General features: G+C 43.2%; 1 protein-coding gene across 9 annotated transcripts in view; it reads right to left on the bottom strand.

Annotated features, from left to right (window-relative positions):
- FAM81A (family with sequence similarity 81 member A) overlaps positions 1-19,635 on the bottom strand; it is a 126,229-nt gene that overhangs the window by 73,598 nt on the left and 32,996 nt on the right. For 3 of the 9 annotated variants that reach the window (XM_027571998.2, XM_027572001.2, XM_027572004.2), the window contains exon 1: positions 4,874-4,933. The exons of 3 other annotated variants lie outside the window; for them this stretch is intronic. The gene's annotated coding sequence lies outside the window, so the exon portion shown is untranslated. Of the gene's footprint in view, positions 1-4,873; positions 4,963-19,635 lie in introns of those variants that run through there. 3 more of the 9 variants (XM_027572006.2, XM_027571996.2, XM_027572000.2) reach the window with 3 other exon arrangements.

Genomic DNA, 19,635 nt, shown 5'->3' with positions numbered 1-19,635 from the left:
TTAGACATTGTGCAAGAAAATGTCCTTGTTTTTTAGGAAATAATGCTGAAGTACTGGGGGAGGTAGGTAAAGGGGCATCGTGTCTATAACTTAACTCTGAAATGGCTCTGAAAAACTACAACATATGTATGTGTGCATGTGTGTGTGCCTGCGTGCGTGCGTGTGTGTGTGTGTGTGTGTGTTTGTGGAGAGAGCACGAAAGAGAAAAATAAAGCAAGTGGGGCAAATAGTTCATATTTACAGAATTTGGGTTAAAGATGCAAATTATTTAAATTATTCTTGCAACTTTTCTGTAAATCTGAATTATTTCAAAATAAAAAGTTAAAAAAGGGGAAAGCGATTTAAGGAAGCCAGGATGAAGAGCTGCTTAGACACCAAACAGTCGGGCTTCTGGGTGTCGGACTCCGAATGGGATTTGGGCGAGGGCAGGCCTCTGGAGGTCTAGGGAAAGCCTAGAGAAAGCAGGCTCTCAGGTCAGATTGCCGGAATTCCTTTCCCAGGCCTGCTCCTTCACAACCGGTCACTGACTCGGGTTATTCTAATTTCTCTTTGCTCCAAGTCCTTCACCTGCATAACAGGAATGTTGGGGGTACGTGTCTCACAGAGGCAGAAGGGTACGAAAGAACAGGATGCAAGTGAATCGTGGGCAACCACCCAAGGACAACTAACGTCAGCCCCAAGGTGAGCTGACAGCTGGGACAGAGAGGAGGCAGGAGGCCAGCAGAGGAAGAGAAGAACGCCAAGAACAGGGCCCCACAAAATCCTACGTTCGGAAGTCAGGGGTAAACAGCAGGCAGCGAGGATCGAGCTGCACGTGGATAACCAGTGACACGGAGACAAGGAAAGAGAGAGATCTGGGCAGCAGGCGGCAGGGCGGATCAAGGAGGGAAAGACAGAGCAAAGGCCTCAGCTCCGCAACTAGGACATCACTGCGGGAGTCCTACAAGAAAGCAGTTTCAGCACAAAAGTGAGGATGGGGCCAGACAAGTGAGTGGGCAGTCAAAGGAGGGAAACCCGGAAGGAAGACGGTTGAACACAGCAGCGGGGTGCACCACTATGTTGCCAGACACCGTAGCCATCGCCCCATGTGCTGTTGAAATGAATTTAAAATTAACAAAACCTTGGGGCGCCTGGGTGGCTCAGTTGGTTAAGCGTCTGCCTTCGGCTCAGGTCATGATCTCAGGGTCCTGGGATCCAGCCCCACATCCAGCTACCTGCTCAGTGGGGAGTCTGCTTCTCCTTCGCCTTCTGCCTCTGCCCCTGCTCATGTGTGCTCTCTATCTCTCTCTCTCAAATAAATACATAAAAATCTTTTAAAAATTTTAACAAAAACTATTAATTGAGTTCCTCAGTCACATTAGCCACATTTCACATGCTCAGCAGTCACATCGTGGCTAGTGATGATCATACTGGACAGCACAGGTACAAAATATTTCCATCATCACAGAAAGTTCTAGTGGACAGAGCTGGGACTCTAGCAGTTTCTTTTATTATGAGAAGGATGACTTGCGTATATGGTGGGGTGAGAGTTGGGCAGAGTAAGGAGGGACCAAAGAAACTGAATAAAGGGAATAGAGCAGGTTCCTACATGAGGCAAGAAAGAAGGGGAAAAGTCCAGAGAATGGAGAGTGTGTACTATATGTGGGTTAATTATGGGGAGGGGACTTGTAGAGATTTTGTTCCCTCAGAGAAAGAGGAAATAAAGAAGGACAAAGATGAGTAAAGAAAAATGTTTGGCGGGGGAGGCCTGGGTGGCTCAGTTGGTTAAGCGTCTGCTTTAGGATCAGGTCATGATCCCGGAATCCCAGGATCGAGCCCTGCAGCAGGCTCCCTGCTCAGCGGGGAGTCTGCTTCTCCCTCTGCCCCTCACCCTGCTTATGCTCTCTCTCCCTCTCTCTAATAAATAAATAAAATCTTTGGAAAAAAAAAGAAAAAAAATGTTTGGGGTGGTGAGGTGGTTACAATGAGAGCTTACATTGAGGCAGAGGGCAGTAAACCAGGACGTGGACATCCTTCATCTCTTCAGTGAAAAAAGGCTATCTCCTGAAAGGAAACTGACTGGAAGTGTAAGGAATGGGAAAATCTGGCACAACCTCTAAAGGAACGCAGTTGAGAGTTAATAAAAGATGGGTATTTTTTTTTTCATAGAAAAGCAAGACCTAGGTGAAATTAGAGCCAGCATTAATTTGCAGTGGAACCAGTCCACAGGTCTTTGTGACTTTCTCCTGGGTAACTTGGCAGGCTGGGAGAAGAAAAAGTAGATAATGAGGGTGATTTTGGATTGAGGACTGGAATATGAGAAGCCGAATATGTTAAGAATAAAGATTCCAGGATTCCGGACAGAAGAGAAATGGCTGGCAACATCTAGACTCCAAGCGGAGAAATGAAGCCACAGAGGGATTGGAACAGCAAGCAATTAAGGGACCAGAGTCCTCAATAATGGTTAAAATCCAGTGCTGTAAGTGTTAAGAATCCGCTGAGCAGGCTGAAGTCCAGATCTTGAAGGTGGAAAAAATTCCCAAGACTAAACAAGTCCAAAATGTGAGTGGTTGAAGTAAAGTGGACATTAAGGCCATAGGATTTGATGCTGAAGATCTTGAGGAACTTCAAGGTCAGTGAGTTAATAGAGCCTCAACATAAACCTCAAAGGCACTGACAAGAGACAAGGTAGAGAAGAGAATGAAGCTACTTGCTCGTGTTTATCTGTCTGTTACTTTTTTGTAGCATCAAGGGAAATGCTTGCCAAACCTGGGTGTACATCGGAATCGCCCACAGAACTCTGTTTTCTCTCCCCAGCCTCCTTCCTCCTCCCTCTTCTTTTTGGGTTTGTTTTTAAAATGAGGATTTGTAGGTCTTGCCCATCTTGATGATTCTCATTTGGTGTATTTGAGAGAGTCTAAAGACCCACATTTTTCATAATACTCTGGGTGATTCTAAGGAGCCACCAGGTTTGGCAAGCACTGATCCAGAACATAAGAAGGAAGGTACAGGGCACGAGCAGACAGCATGACCTTGTAAACGGAAGACTTTGTTAGTGACGGGTTAATGGTCTGGAAGTGGCACTGAGAAGCAGGGAATCCAATCCCTGCTCTGGTGAGACTGAGACGGGAGAGGGCTCTTCTGAGAGAAATTGTTCACTCGGTCTCTGGTGCTAGGGGAGGGACGGAAGATGGGCTCGGCTGAGGAAAATGAAAATTCAGAAGTATGGCTGCAGGATGTGAGAAACAAGAGACTGAAAGGCAGGTTTGGAGACACACAGGCCAGTGGCCTACAGAGAGAGAAGGTGGACTAGTTTGTCCACGAGGTTTCCAAGTGTAATGATGTGTGATTCATTAAAGATTTGTAGGGCTTAGTGGCTGAATTCCTGCAGTAAGGATTTTTCTGTCTGAATGCTATCAGATTTCTAACATGTAAACCATTAAAGATTATTAAACCGTCAGTTAAACAAGCTTACAGAAGGTTATTCATTAACACTGAAAATGTTTTCTTCCCAACCCACGTTTTTATACAGATGAAGTCAGATTGGAATGAACATTAAGGGTGGCTTTAGAGCAGAAAGCCAGAAGAGGCAACCCCAAGGACCCATGAGAGGGACAGGGCATTTCCTCCCTTTCCTCTCCTTGGAATAGGGAAGTTTATGGAATGAGAATATAGAAAGGGGCCTGAGTGTCTTTTTAGCACCAGCTGATGCTAAAAATAGAAGAGGTGTCACAGCCTACTTACTGCGTCTCAGGAGTACCTTCCTCACAGACACACACTCCATGACAAGGCCCCCACCTCGGACACAATGGGCAAACCCTAGGGATGGTTCTCAGTAAAGAATCTATTTACTTTCACAAACCCAACTCCTATTTAAAGAGCAAGCTGCAAATGTTTGCCCCTGTTTCTCAGACAGCTGCACTTCTGCGGGCTCAAACCATTCTAGCATTATTTCTGGTTACTCCTAAGAAATAATTTCTATCATTGACATACACAGACTTTAAGATGAGAGCGTGAGCGCAGCCGGGCACGCGCACACACACGCGCGCGCACTCACATACACACACACACACAACCTCGTGCATATTGAAGAAATGACTCACTTAATTTGCTGCTGCCTGCCACTATTGGGTTTGATTTTACCTGTTCAAATACAAAGTTTCCTATGAGATTAACTCCAGGAAAGAACAACTCAGGAGGCTTAACCCTGATTTTGTTCATGACTTTTAGAGCACCCAAGAGGTTTTCAGCTGGACATCTTGAGAAGCCACTCTCTGGGCCACCCACGGCTTTCTGTCTATAATCTTCCATAAAACGATGAGATTTCTTGCCACTTTGAGAGCCAGTTAATGGAAACCCCTTGTCGAATAAACACGATTAAGTCCTGTATATCCTGTACCTGCAGAACCATACTTTGGGGTCCTTTCTAACCTCACAGTGCAATGGTACCACAGCACTGTGGAACCGCAAAGAGCCCAAGCCTCTCCTTTTAATGAGAAAGGAGTGGGGGGAGGCATAGAGGTTAACCTGTCCAAGGTCACTCAGCTCTGAGTAGTGGGACGGCTGACTTACCAGCACCCTCTGGCAATCTGTGCACCACCCCAGCTCCCCCCGACAGTCCCTCCCGGCTTCTGTTGGTTTGCCAGCACGCAACTCCCCCCGGCCCCCGCAAAAATGCAATGCCAGTTGCGTTCTGTGCCCAACTTCATCCCCTCGCGTCAGCATGCAGTTAACCCTCTCGCCAGCAGCACGTCACATGGGCCACGCGCAGCTCTCTCTCTGCCCCCCAAGCCTGTCTCCCCGGCGGCTGCCCCAAGGTCACCGGCCGTCCCAGGAGCTCCCGCCGCCGGGGAGCGGAGCACGTCCGGCCGGGGGCCCGGGGCGCGGCACTCACCGGCGCGGGGGGCGGGCGCGCCGCGGCTGCCCATGTCCTCGTCGGCGCGGCTGGGTGCGGCGGCCGCTGGCGCGGGCTGTGCGGGACGCCCGGCTGCGGGCCCGCGCCGCGGGGAGCGCCGTCCAATCAGCGCGCGCCTGCCGCCTGGCCCGGCGCGCGGCCCGGCCGGGTTCGCGGCTCCCGGGGGGCGCGAGCCGCCGCGCGCCGCCCGAGCCGCTTCCGGGCGCGTTGCCTGGACGCGGTTGCCGTGGCAGCCCGAGCTGGAGGCTTTCCCCGCGCACCCGCGCCCAGCCTGGCGGCGCCGCCCCTCCTCCCTCTGCGTTCCCACACCCAAAATAGCCTCTCCTCGTCGCTGCTGTTTCCCACAGAGCTCTCATCCAAGCCGCTCGGAGTTGGCGGGCGGGGATTTCGCTTATTGGAAAATAAATCTTGTTGTAGGGCTGGTTGACTTGAAGGGAGAGGTGTTGAAATGGTGCCCGATTAGGATAATAGCCATGGTGCTTGCACTGTAATTCTCTTCAGAGCCCTCACATTCCTTCTTTACTAAATCTTTCCCCACAAGAAAGCGTTATTTATCTCCCCTCCACCCCCTTCCAGATTGGGGAGAAGCTATTTTATGAGGCCACCGTCTGGTAAGCTGCTCGCGCGCTGATGCCCCACCTGTGCAGGTGAACTTAGCCTCGTGGCTGCCAAGTACCATTTAATGAATCACCTTGACAGCGCCCGCTGGGTCCAAGGATCGTGTTGCGCCGCAACAGACACGACGCAAGAAGGAACTGCTGCCACCCCTGTTCTTGACATCCCTTCCTCCTCCCTTCTCCCTCATGCCTTTCCCAGGGCGTCCTAACTCTTTCCACCTTCCTCTCAATTTGGATTCTGAGCAGGATGCACAAGCCGATCCACTCAATTTTGCTTCCTCTGGGTGGGCGGGATTTAAACAGAGTTGGGGACCACCACCTTTCCCCGCCTCACCGCCTCCGGTTTGTATCTCTGTCGTGTCGCTAGTATTTACCCAGTACAGGCATTCCTGTCTGTCTGAGCCCCTCCAACCCCGGGCAGAGGGAGCATGATGTGGTAGAAAGACCCTGGGTTGTGGAGTCAGCCTGAGCTGTTTTGGAATCCTCCCTTCTGTGTGGTCTCGGATATTTTGTGGCTGTTTCCACACTTATAAAACAGGATAAATACCCCCCCACACACATACACACACAAAGGGGTAATACATGGTAGCACTCATTCAGTCAAAAATATTGGATGGCTGTCCAATGCTAGAATCCATGCTTAGCTCTAAGACACAGTGGTGAAGAAAAAGACAGCTGTCTGCTCTCATAGAGCTTACAGCCTGACACGCAGTAATGAAACAATCACAGACATATGTGAAACCGCCTTCGTAATAAGAGTGCATGGCCTTGAGATCTATGATATGGAGATCTGACTAACAGCATCCCTTTATGGCTGCAAAGGCTCAATGATTATTGTTTCCTTTCCTTCCTTAGGTTCCCATTGCCTGGCACATGGTATGCATTCAGTAAATATATATCGAATTGAATCTTGTCATAGTGATAACAGTATCACTCAGTTTCCCAGTGACTTTCATATGTAACTCGTCACTATGTCAGGAAGGATGTACAGGTGTTACTGGAGAGTGCCCATTCAAACCCAGAACCCCACCATCCAGAGTCCTGAGAAAGGTTCAAACTGTTTCTTGCTTGTCCTCATTGAGTTGCCCTCCAGCATGCATCTCAGATGGGCACATGAAAGTTCTGTCTCACTTCCGCTTTCTGCTTACTATTCCACTCTCTTCCTTGGTTCCAGCTCTATCCTACCACTCCTTGAATCAGAGCCTCAGGACACCCACCGCTTCCTAGGAGGTGGACAGTGGACCCTTATATTCCTGAGTAGAGCACCTATAAACCAGGAAAAAACTCCCTGCAGCTGCTTCTGCTGATCTACAAAGCATAATTTTGATGCTCTTTTGCTGCAAGACTCCCTCACTCTCAAGGGTAAAGAAGGGGAGGGGCTGGAAGGGGAAGGGCTCTGGCCACATGTATATACCCTTCTATTTAGCCTGACTTTAATTTCCTTCTTAAAAATCATACCAGGGGCACCTGGGTAGTGCAGTCAGTTAGGTGTCCTACTTGTTTTACTTTTTCTTTTCTTTTTTCTTTTTTTAAGAGCAGAGAGAGAGAGCACAGGAGCCATGGAGGAGGGGCAGAGGGAGAGGGGCAAGGAGCCTGATGTGGGGCTGGATCCCAGGACCCTGGGATCATGACCTGAGCAGAAGGCAAATGCTGAACCGACTAAGCCACCCAGGTGCCCCAGTAGGCTACATTTCAAAGAACTATCTATCCAGAATCATTGATCATGGCTCATTACAGGAAATGGATTTTTTTGCTTTACTTTCATTAAAAAAAACATGATTTATCAATCACTTTATACCGGCAAAGATTACCAACAATAGTTTCATCACAGAGAACAATTTTATAAAGTTTATGACTGTCGTACTATTCACCAACCAGTCATTAAATACAAAAAGCTTGTGCAGTATATTGTGATTAGACACTATGGAGTTTTTTTTTTTTTTAAGTGATTTACTGCACAGCTGAATTCTGGTCCTACCTGTGTCTCAACACCACCACTAATCATGAATATATGATGTACAGGGCATCATTGAGGCCAGCAGACGTGCACACCTAGGTAAAGGTCAAAGGTTCATATGGGTCAAAACTGGTATTTGTGAAAAGGCTAGAATACAGTTAGGCCAATAATGTGGTAAGCCCTGCAGGACAGAGAAAGAGTTAGCATTTATCTCGGAGTCAGCAATTCTCAACCGAGGCTTGAAATTCAGTGAGGTGTCAAGATCCATTGTGAGGGGGTGCCTGGGTGGCTCAGTTGGTTGGGTGACTGCCTTTCGGCTCAGGTCATGATCCCGGAGTCCCGGGATCGAGTCTCGCATCGGGGTCCTTGCTTGGTGGGGAGCCTGCTTCTCCCTCTGACCCTCTCCCTCTCGTGTACTCTCTCTCTCTCATTCTCGCTCTCTCAAATAAATAAATCTTTAAAAAAAAAAAAAGTCCATTGTGAGGTGTGTCACACAGTGTCACACAGTTCTTCACTAATAAAAAGGTGTCCAAGGATTGACCTGCAAGGAATAATCCTATATAGGGACCAGAAAGAGGAAGATCGTTCCCACAAAGCAAACAATGAGGAAAAACCAGAGGAGGGATAGGAACAATGTCAGAGAAGCTGCATGTGGAAAAGTTTAAGGCGACAAGTCCTACAGAAAGCCAAGGAAATTTAGTGAACAGAAGGTCACCGGTGACCTCCACAATTATTTTTCCTTATGAGATTGCTGTGGGTTAAGAAAAGACGGACTGCTGAAGAAATTCGAGAGCAGGTGTGGGTCACTTTTTAGAGTAGTTGTCAATACAGGGAAGACGAGAAATACAATCAATAGGTTTCTAGTGCCAAGTGAACATTTTCAAGATAGGAGAAAAAAGTCTCCACTTTTATATATGCTGTTGCAGTCATGAAGAAATGTAGAACACAATACATCATTTTGTACTAACTCGATCAATTCCACCATTAGGTTCATCACCACCACCTCCATTTCCTTTTTTTACTTTAAGATTTTATTTTTAAGTAATCTCTGCACTCAACATGGAGCTCGAACTCACAACCCTGAAATCAAGAGTCGCACACTTTACCAACTGAGCCAGCCAGGCACCCATTCCCTTTCTTTTAATGTTTCATCAAATAAGAGGAATCTTACATAGAGCAGAAGTGGTGTTCGGACCTCGGGACACTATTTTCTTAATCACCAACTAAAAATATAGGTTAACAATCAGTTAACACGATATATATTATTCTTTATGGCTTTTCTTTGTTGATAATAGTAACATCTTAGAATTAAGGAAATCCCATTTTTACTCTTTTATATGTAAAAATAATGGATTTTTCATATGTTTTAAGTAAACTGTAATTGACTTACTTGTTTTTGCTAATGGTTTCCCTTCAGGTGTTGGCTAATTCTCTCAAAAATGATGTTTTGCTTGTGAATTTTTTGGTAAATCAATCTCACAAGGATTTTTAAAAGTAACTATAATTAAGGTAAACCAGCAGAGAAGGCACAAAATTTTGGAAGATCCTTCTTAGAAGTGTTAACTTAGGAAGGGTTATTATTATTTTTTTAAGATTTTATTTATTGATTTGAGAGAGAGAGAGAGAGTGTGAGCAAGCAGAATGGCAGGGAGGGGGAGGCGGTGGGCAGGAGGGGCAGAGGCAGAGGGAGAGGGAGAAGCAGACTCCCCGCTAAGCAGGGAGCCTGACTGGGTGGGCCCAATCCCAGGATCTTGGGGTCATGACCTGAGTAGAAGGCAGATGCTTAACCGACTGAGCCACTCAGGTACCCCGGAAGTTTCATGCCACAACGGTTCAGCTCAGTGTAGTTCAGCAAACATGTTTATTTACCTTGCAGTAGGTAGTCGGGATACCACGGTTCAAACAATGAAGTCCCACATAAGCTGACGCTCTTGCTTCAGCTTCCCTGCTCAGTAGTACGGTATGTATGGGACAGTGATCCTCACGGGTGAGAGACTTAAAAGACAAGCTTCACTTCCGTTCAACAAGAAAGAAACAATACTCACTACGTGACAATATGCACAACATATGTGTTATGGCATACACTACTACACCAAACCACAGTGAAGCTAAGCAAAGGAAAAATCAGGATTATCAATCCTGTCTTTTTTTAAGATTTATTTATTTTAGAGAGACAGAGACAGAAAGTGAGCGAGCAAGTGCTCTCTCTCCCTCCCAAAAAAAAAAAAGAAAGAAAGAAATTTCATAACTCTAAAAATAAAGAGAGGATCCTAAAATCTTCAAGACTCTAAGAATATCACACACAAAGAATCAGGAGTCAGAATGACATCACACTTCTCAACAGTAATGTGAAATAAGCATCAGTACCTTTAAAATTCTGCGAGAAACTTATTTCCATTGTAGAATTCTACATTCAGCTAAACTATCCATCACATCCGAGGGCAGAGGGGCAGAGGGAGAGAGAGAGTCTCAAGCAGACTCCACGCTTAACTAGGCTCCATCTCATGATCCTGAGATCACAACCTGAGCGGAAACCAAGAGGTGGACGCTTAACCTACTGTACCACCGGGTGCCCCAGGATTATCAGTCCTGTCCTTACAGAATTCTCTCCTTACTGGCCCTGGCCTGGTGGTACAAGTAGCCAATGTTTACATGTCAGGCCCTGTACTAAATGCTTTACCTATAGCATTTCATGTCTTCCCTGCAAGAGCCCATGAATAAAACTGAGGCTTAGAGGCATTATATGGCTTGTCCAAGATTCCAAAGCTATTAAGTACTAAAACTGGAATTTGAATATGGGCCTCTCAGAGGCCACCCTGTACCTTAACCACGGCTGGATGGCCTCTCCATGACTACATGAGACTACAGAGGGAAAAGGCAACACAAACTTAAGTATGTAAAATGTGTGGCACAGTGAGATCTAAATAAGTATTTTTCCTTTTCCCTTTATCTTCCCCCAAGGAAAGCACATATCAAAGAATATGAATAGTACCTATTAAAAAATTATTTTGAAAGAGTAAATTAATTTTAACATTCTATCTGATTTCTTACACCTTTATCCCAGGTCTGTACTAGCAAAAGAGTCAAGATTTAGTGTAATTTTCCAAATGAATCTGATAAAAGAATCTTTAGTTTAAAACATACAGAGCCAAAAATGATTTGGGATTTGAGCATCTTCCTAAATAATGAAACTGAAGCAAGTTCTTTATGAGCACATATTTGCCAGCAAAAGGTATATAGAGCTATATACTTTCCAAAAGTCTTAATTAGTAGACATACATATTCTGCACTTAAAATAAAATTAATATCATGCAAATGCTTTTTTTTTTTTTGCAGTTGCTCTTAAAAGAGAAATATCAAGTATAATCCTCTTTGTTTCCCCTCCAATATTTGGATACACTTCAATTATTTTCATGCACGTATAACAGATTTCCCAAGGCAATATAAATGGGTTGTAGGATTTTCTATCAGGAGCTGGAGGCCCACATAGTCATGAAATTAAGTTATCATCACTATGGACTCAGGAAATAGCTTTCTCTTCCCCCTTAGAATCATAAATCATAAATCTTACACATTCTTATTTTCCTTAGAAGGCTCCACGCTGTGAGGTTGCTGGAAACTATTGCCATGTGCTTAGGTAAGTTACTTAACCACTCCTTGACACAGTTTGATCATCTGCAAAATGGGGGTAATGTAGTGCCTACCTCACTGGGTTCTAACGGAGATCAAAGGCATCAATTCATGTAAAAAACTTCAAATAACATTTTAGTTACTAGTTTAATATTATTTGTTATATCTAATGTCACTTAAATTTTATTTTTAGTATTTCCTCCTAAGACCCAATCAGAAGAGTGGTGAGTAGTCTAATAAATATTGGTTCAAATATTTTATCTAATATGTGGAGACAGAATTTGGTAATTAATCTGGTTGACTCGTTCCTCACACTATTACTCATGTTGCCTGTCTTGCAACAATTCTAATTATCCTTCTGGTGTCAGCCACTCCCCAAAACCATCGCTTTCCTTTGCATGTAGTTATCAAGGTCCTAGTCAAATTCTATGTACAGATCCTAGTATCCTAGATCATTTTTGGCTGCACCTAACATGAATTCCAAAGTCTCTCTTCTCTAAGAACAATGAGTGAGATTGTCACAGTATGTCTTCTGCCTTATTTATCTGACTCCTTCCTGCCCCACCTAAATGATTCAACCAAATTAAGTATCCACCCAGGCCCATAAAAAGGGAAAGAGCCCTCTGTATTTGGTGCCATGGGAAAGGTGGAAATGGCATCACTGGTCCATCCTCCTTCCTCCCCCTGCCAGTTGAAGTCATTCTCCTCACAATGGACATCTCTGAGGATGAACATAGCTAGCAATGATTGTGAATCAATGGCCACTGCTACCAACACCACACAATTATCCGGGCCCTGCCTTCGGCTGTTTGATTTATTCCCATGAGCTATATTATAAAATAAGATTTCAAAGAAGCATCATCAGAACAAGAAAGACTTTCACCTCCCTAGTCCCACCACCTGACCTGGGTTTTGCCCTCTATGATTCTTTTCCTTCACCTGCTACCCTGTTCTTGGTGTCAGGAGTGGATGCGGTTCTGTTCCTAACCACTATCTCTGCTCACATCTCTTACATCAGAAGTTAGGGCTTAGCCTTTCCAGGCTTATTTTCCCTCAGATCCAGTCACTAGAACGACTAATTGATATTGGTTCAATTATTTTATTTTACACATGGAGACAGAATTTGGTAATTCCAGTAGTTCACAGTCAGCAGATCTTTTTGGAAAGGTTTCAATGACAAAAACAAAATTACCGCTAATTCATTGAGTTTAAAACCCAAGCATACCCAGCATCTGACCTTACCATAATCAGTTTGACATTGCTTTTTTCAAGGAAGAGTCTACCTTTTTACTGGGGGAGAAAATAATAATATCTGCAGGAAAACCTCCATAAGAGATATCAGCTTTTCTTTTATTCAGTTTAAAAAGAGAAAATTATCAAGTCTTTAAAAATCCTCAACACAGACATTTTTTATGAGCAATACTGAAGGATGGGACAACCAATAAGACTGCCACAGTAAGCCGCCTAAAGTTGTAGATATTATACCAAAAAAAATTCTTGTAACTGAAAGACACGAGTATCTAGATTGACTAGAACCACCAATTATCTGGCTGAGTGAATAAAAAAAGACCATACCAAAGCAACTCACGTTGAAATTTCGTGACATGTGGGGCACCTGGGTGGCTCAGTCTGTTAAGCATCCAGCTCTTGGTTTCTGCTCAGGTCATGATCTCAGGGTTGTGAGATCAAGCCCCACGTGGGGCTCCATGCTGGGCATGCAGCCTGCTTAAGATTCTCTCCCTCTCCCGCTGCCCCTTCTCTCTTTCTCTCTCTCTCTACCCCCCTCTCAAAAAAAAAAAAAAGAAAAGAAAAAAGAAATTTCATAACACTAAAGATAAAGAGAGGATCCTAAAATCTTCAAGACTCTAACAATATCACATACAAAGAATCAGGAGTCAGAATGACATCACACTTCTCAACAGTAGCAGTGAAATAAGCATCAGTACCTTTAAAATTCTGAGAGAAACTTATTTCCTCTGTAGAACTCTACACTCAGCTAAACTATCCATCACGTCTGAGGGTAAAATAAAGACATTTTCATACATGCTAATTCCCAAAAGTGTACCCCATAACACTCTTTCTCAGGACTCTACTAAAAAATGTAAACCGTTTTACAAAGTAAACCAAAAAGAAACATCCACTTCAAAATAATAGCAAAAAGGATTCTTGGGAATATGACAAAAGGAATCACGGGACTGATGTCCAGCAGGTCTTATAAAGAGCAACCAGTGTAAACTGAAGCAAAAAGTAGAGCACCACAAGGAGGATATGCCCAAGAAAACGAGAGAAAGAGAGAGAAATAGAAACAGATTACTCAATATGTTTCACCACAGTGAGAGGAATTCTAGCTCTGTAGAATGTTTGTACATGAACTAGTGGGTGACACAAAAAGAATGAAACCAAAGACCAGAGAGACAATTATTAATGCCAGGAATAAAAACCAAAAAGTTGTATGATCATACACATGGCTCACCTGCGAACACTAGATATAATGTAAACATTGACTATTAGTTTAATCCAAAATTGTTATGTCACTATATTGAGAGGTTTGGGGGAGAAGAAGTGTATATGATAGAAGATAGTTTGAGGCATTTAGGAAAACTAAATCCCCAGGTGCCTGGGTGGCTCAGTCGGTTAAGTGTCTGCCTTCGGCTCAGGTCATGATCCTAGGGTCCTGGGATTGAATCCCCCATCAGACTCCCTGCTCAGGGGAGAGCCTGCTTCTCCCTCCCCTGTTCCCCTTGCTTTCCCCTGTTCCCCTTGCTTGTGCTCTCTCTGTCAAATAAATAAATAAAATCTTTAAAAAAAGTTTAAATAAAAAAAAAGAACAAAAACTAAATCCCCAAAACAAAACAAACACTAAATCCTCATCTTCCATAGTAGGAAGTCAATAATATCTAACAATGAAAGATCAAGAAATATAAGCATATTTGACTTTATAAACTAAGTACATGGGGAGCCTGGGTGGTTCAGTTGGTTAAACCGCTGCCTTCAGCCTAGGTCATGATCCCAGGGTCCTGGGATCAAGCCCTGATTCGTGCTCCTTGCTCAGTGGGGAGCCTGCTTCTCCCTCTCCCTCTGCCTGCAGCTCCCCGCTGCCTTGTGTTCTCTCTCTCTGTGTCAAATAAATAAATAAAATCTTTTAAAAAAATAAAATAAGTACATGTATTCATTTGATGCAAATAAGAAATAAAAGAAAATCCAGACTTATGAGAAAAAATCTTGAGAGTGTTTTAAAAATACATGTACCTTTTATTTTAAAAGTTCTCAGGTTATTTATTTAAGAGTCTTATTACTGCCTTTCTTCCTAGGACATAATTTCTGTATTTCTATTTAGGGCGCATTCAAAATGTGTGGTTAGCAAACCATAATTCTTCCATTTGAGAAGGTATTATGAAACCTTTTTAAGGGGACTTAAGATACTAATTTAAAAAGAAATTTTATTCAAAAAAACCCACATAAACCCATTGACTGCATAGTAAAATGTTCCAAATATATATATATATTTTTTTCATTTTTTATTGTTATGTTAATCACCATATATTACATAATTTGTTTTGGTGTAGTGTTCCATGATTCATTGTTTGTTCATAACACCCAGTGCTCCATGCAGAATGTGCCCTCTTTAATACCCATCACCAGGCTAACCCATTCCCCCTACCCTCCTCCCCTCTAGAAACCTCAGTTTGTTTTTCAGAGTCCATCATCTCTCCTGGTTCGTCTCCCCCTCTGACTTACTCCCCTTCATTCTTCCTCTCCTGCTATCTTCTTCTTTTTCTTTTCTTTTTTTCTTAAAATATGTTGCCCAAATATATTTTAATAACTCTCTGACAAAAAAAAAAAAAAATCAGTACATGGCTTTTCCTATCAGCCTTAACTCATTAAAAATAAAATAGTTAAGGGTCGCCTGGATGGCTCAGTTGGTTGGGTGTCTGTCTTTTGCTTAGGTCATGATCACACGGTTCCTGGATCGAGGCATTTAGGAAAACTAAATGAGCCCCGTGTCAGGGTCCCTGCTCAACAAGGAGTCTGCTTCTCCCTCTCCCTCTGCCTCTCCCCCGGGTTCATTCTCTCTCTCTCTCTGTCAAATAAATAAAATCTTAAAACAAAATAAAATAGTCAAGGTGAAGCCTATTTAATTAATACAAAAGTATTTTCCAGATACATAGAATATTCATTTAAGGTATGATGTTTGTGTGTACGTGCACGCACATGTGAACTATAATAATGTTTTAAAGCAAGGGAAAAAAAATCATTTTAGTTAGCTTTTTATAAGCATTACAAACAACAAAAAGCCAGGGGATCTTTTTTTTCATAACTCAGATAATAGAAAGAAATAATTTGCCTGCTGAACATAAATTACATGAATTATCATGGAACAGAAGGACTTTAGGATTCAAAATCAAAAGATTTGGGTTTAAATTTTGGCTTCCTCTCTTCTCTTACTAACTGAATGATTTGGAGAAGTCCATTTAATATTTTTGAGCCTCAATTTCCTCATCTGTTGAACTGTAGACTGTGTTAGGCAGTATTTTAGCCCAAGGGGATGCATTAGTCACTGTGTAGTCTATGGCCTCGTGGAGCTTGTATTTTAAATGGGGAAGATAATAAACACAGAAGCAAAGCAATTTTATTTATTAATTTTTTAAAGATTATTTATTTGAGAGAGAGCAAATGCACTCAAGCGTGGGGAGGGGCAGAGGGAGAGACTTTCCAGCAGATTCTCTGCTGAGCACAGAGCCCCACAAGGGGCTAAACTCACAACCCTGAGATCATGCCCTGAGACAAATTCAAGAGTTGGTCACTTAAACTGACTGAGCCACCCAGGTGCCCCATTAGCAAAGCAATTTTAGATAGAGATGAGGATCATGGAGAAAAGAAAAAAAGCCATAGGATAGTGAGTGGCATGGAGCATGGCCACTATAGAAAGGATGGTTAGCATGGACTTCTCTAAGGAATTGGTATTTGACACCCAGATGATCGAAAGTCAGTTATGTGAAGATTTAGGAGGAGAGAATTGCAGGCAGAAGGAATACCCAGTAAAGAAGGGTCTTGGCATATATGGGGAGTAGGAAGAGGGCTGGTATGGTCCGAGCTTAGAGAGGAAAGGAGCAGAGTAGTAGATGAATTCAGAAGGCAATGTGTGCAGAAGCTTGAAAGCCACTGTAAGGAGCTTTGGTTTTATTTGAGATGAGAACAAAGGGCAGTGTTAAGTAGAGGAGTAACCTGATCTAATTTGCCCTGCTGGCTGTTTTGAGAATGATTTATACAAGGGCACAAGAGAAAGCAGAGAAACTGGTTTCAAGGTTTTTGTAGCAGCAAGGTATGATGATGGCTTAGATTACAATGGTTGTAGGGGAGATGGAGGCCAACGGTGGTGGACTGATGTTGGATATAATGTAAAGGCAGAGTTAAGCCAACTTGTCATGAATTAGTTAGAGATGGAGAAAAGAGGAATCAAGGTTGTTGTCATTGTTGTTTTTAATCTGAGCCCCTGGGTAAATTATGACGCCATTTATGAAACGGACAACTCTGTGGGAGGAGCAGGTTTAGGGGCAGAAATCAGGAGCTCAGTTTCAGACATATTAAGTATGGAGAGCCTATTAAATTTCTAAGAAGAAATATCAAGGTGGTAGCTGGAAGTATGAGTCTGAAGTTTGGGGGAGAGTTTGATATCATTTTATTAGCATATAGAAGGTACTTAAAGCCACAGGAATGGATGAGATCATCTAGGGAAGACATACAGATGGGGAATTGTGTGGGTCCTGGAACCAAGCCCTGGAACAGAGCAGGAGGAACCAGATGCCCAGACTCAAGAACCAAGAACTGGGAAAGAAGATTGAGAAGAAGGAGCCAGTGTAGTTGGCAGAGGACCAAGAAAGTCTGGTGACACCAAAGGCAAAAGAAGAGTTTCAAGGAGGGTGTTGACCCAGTGGACACCTGGGTCAAAGGCTGCTGAAAAGTTTCAGAAGTTAAGGTGCAAAAGGAGAATGACGGATTTGGCAACATGGAAGCCACTGGTGACCTTCAATGAGGGCTGTTTTCAGCGGAGTGGTGGGGATAGACTATCGGAGCAGGATGAGGAAAAGATGGGAGATGAATACAAGAAACAGTGATAGTAGACAGTGCTTTCCAGGAGTTGTGCAGCAAAGGGAAGCAGAAAAATGGTAGCCAAAAAAAAAAAAAAAAAGTAGCGAGAAGTCATGAGATGGGGTCAGTGGAGGTTTTTGGTTTTTTGTTGTTGCTGTTTTGTTTTTAAAGTAAGACATTGAAGCAGGTTTCCTTTCTGATGGTAGTGATTCAGTAAAGGGAGAGTAACCAGTGATGCAAGAGAAAGGAGGTAATAGTTAAAAATCATGATTTTAAAATCCTAATAGGTGAATAAATACAAGTCCCTGAAATTATATGAAAAAATTTCCAGCAAAAACTTTATTTTGGGGCGCCTGGGTGGCTCAGTCCATTAAGCGTCTGCCTTCGGCTCAGGTCATGATCCCAGGGTCCTGGGATCGAGCCCCGCATTGGGCTCCCAGCTCAGTGGGGAGTCTGCTTCTCCCTCTCCCTCTGCTTCTGCCTCTCCTGCTTGTGCTCTGTCTCTCTCTCTCTCTCTCTTTCAAATGAATAAATAAAATCTTAAAAAAAAAAACAACTCCTTAAATTTGAACAGTTTTGTGAAGATTTCTGCTATTTGGTTAGTTTCTTCTCAATCCTTGTTTCAAAGTATTTAATCTTCAGGCTGCATGTATCCAATTTTATGCTTGCTGAGAGTTTAACTATCTCCATAATTCATACTTGTCACAAATAATAAGAGTGTGTTCACATGAGATATTATTTTGTTGTGACTAAAAGATCAAGTCCTAGAGTCAGACTGGCTTGGAAAAGCCTCAGCTCTGCCACTTGATACCTGTGTGGCCTTGGTCCAGTGAATTAAAGTCTCTGAGCTTCAGGATTCTTTTCTATCAAAAGTTAATAATACCTTTTTCATTAGGTTGTGAGTCTTAAAGAAGACAATATATGTGAAGTGTCTGGCACGTAGTAGGCATTCCATAAATAATAGCTGATATTATCACTACTGAATAATGGCAAACCAAAAAACAAAGTGAAAAGATACTCATATACTTAAAACATTTACAATTGTAAGAGTCAGAAAATTTGCCTAGTGAACTCAAGAAGTGACAGAAATGTTTTGAATTAGCCACATAATCTTTGCTTTCATACAGCTTTCAAAAGGTGTGCATTACAAGACAAATAATACATTATATGTCAATAAAAAAAGGTATGCATTAAATATTTTATGAAACTAGATAGAGGTGGTGGTTGCACAACAGTGTGAATGTCCTAAATCCCACTAAGTTGTACACTTTTCAATAGTTAATTTTAATTTTATTTGAATTTTACCTTTTAAAAAAAAGTATACATTGAACACATACTATGTGCCTCTACCTTAATTTGTTTATGAAGATAATGGCCCCAATAAGCTTTCTTTTCCTTTCCTGGACCGAACATGAAGTTAAAGCAGAGATAGGTTGGTAGATAGATAGATAGATAGACAGACAGGGCTTGCTGGTTTAGGCAATCTTTCCCCAGAGAAAGAGCTTAAAGACGTCAATACTTTTTCCCAGGCAGGACCAAAAGCTCCAGGTATAGGTCAACAATCAATATAAGATACAGCCAAGCATCAAAGACCAAGAAGGGCACATTTACAAGCAAGGATTTAGATTGATGTTTTACACAAAAGAGCAACAATTCAGGAGAGGACCCTGTGAGGCAAGCAAATGGGAAAAGTTGGATGCAGTACCAGGTAGAGCTCCCAGCCAGGAGGGGTTTCCTACTACGCCCCTAAGAAGCAGCTACCCATTTTCCTTCAGAAATCCAGGTGTCCCCCAGTTTGTCTTGTTTTAAAGCTGGGCTGTTGGGCACCTGGGTGGCTCAGTTGTATAGCGTCTGCCTTCAGCTCAGGTCATGATCCCAGGGTCCTGGGATGGAGCCCGCATTGGGCTCTCTGCTCAGCGGGAAGCCTGCTTCTCCCTCTCCCCCTCCCCCTGCTTGTGTTCCCTCTCTTGCTGTGTCTCTCTCTGTCAAAAAATAAATAAAAATCTTTAAAAAAAAAAAAAGAAAGCTAGGCTATCTAGGACTTAAGGACCTTTCTGACCTCCAGTGATGGGGACCACATCTGCTCCCACACAAGAATCTTTGGCCAAGCTCTCAGGGACTGGCCATTCACTGATCCCCAGTTCTCCCTAGAACATTGCCACCCAAAGGGTGGTCTGTAGACCATGACCCCATAACCACTTCTGTGTTAAAATGCCTATTCACAGGTCCGGCAGCAGATCCATGAAACAGAATCTGCATTTTAACAAGATCCTTAGTTGATCTGTATGCAAATGAAAGAAAAAGAAGCATTCACCTGGAGAACATGACCGTACCAGAACCTGGCAAAGAGCCTTCCTTGCGTTCTTCACTGGATAAGAAAGAGTGGCTCAGGAGATAGAAACCCTCAGCATTGGAATCATCGGAAAAAATCTGGAATTTTGTGTTCT

This window comes from Zalophus californianus, chromosome 6 (genome assembly GCF_009762305.2).
Source record: "Zalophus californianus isolate mZalCal1 chromosome 6, mZalCal1.pri.v2, whole genome shotgun sequence".
Classification (NCBI taxonomy): domain Eukaryota; kingdom Metazoa; phylum Chordata; class Mammalia; order Carnivora; family Otariidae; genus Zalophus; species Zalophus californianus.
Note: the sequence above shows the minus strand (reverse complement) of the source record. Positions and strands in the feature narration are given on the sequence as shown.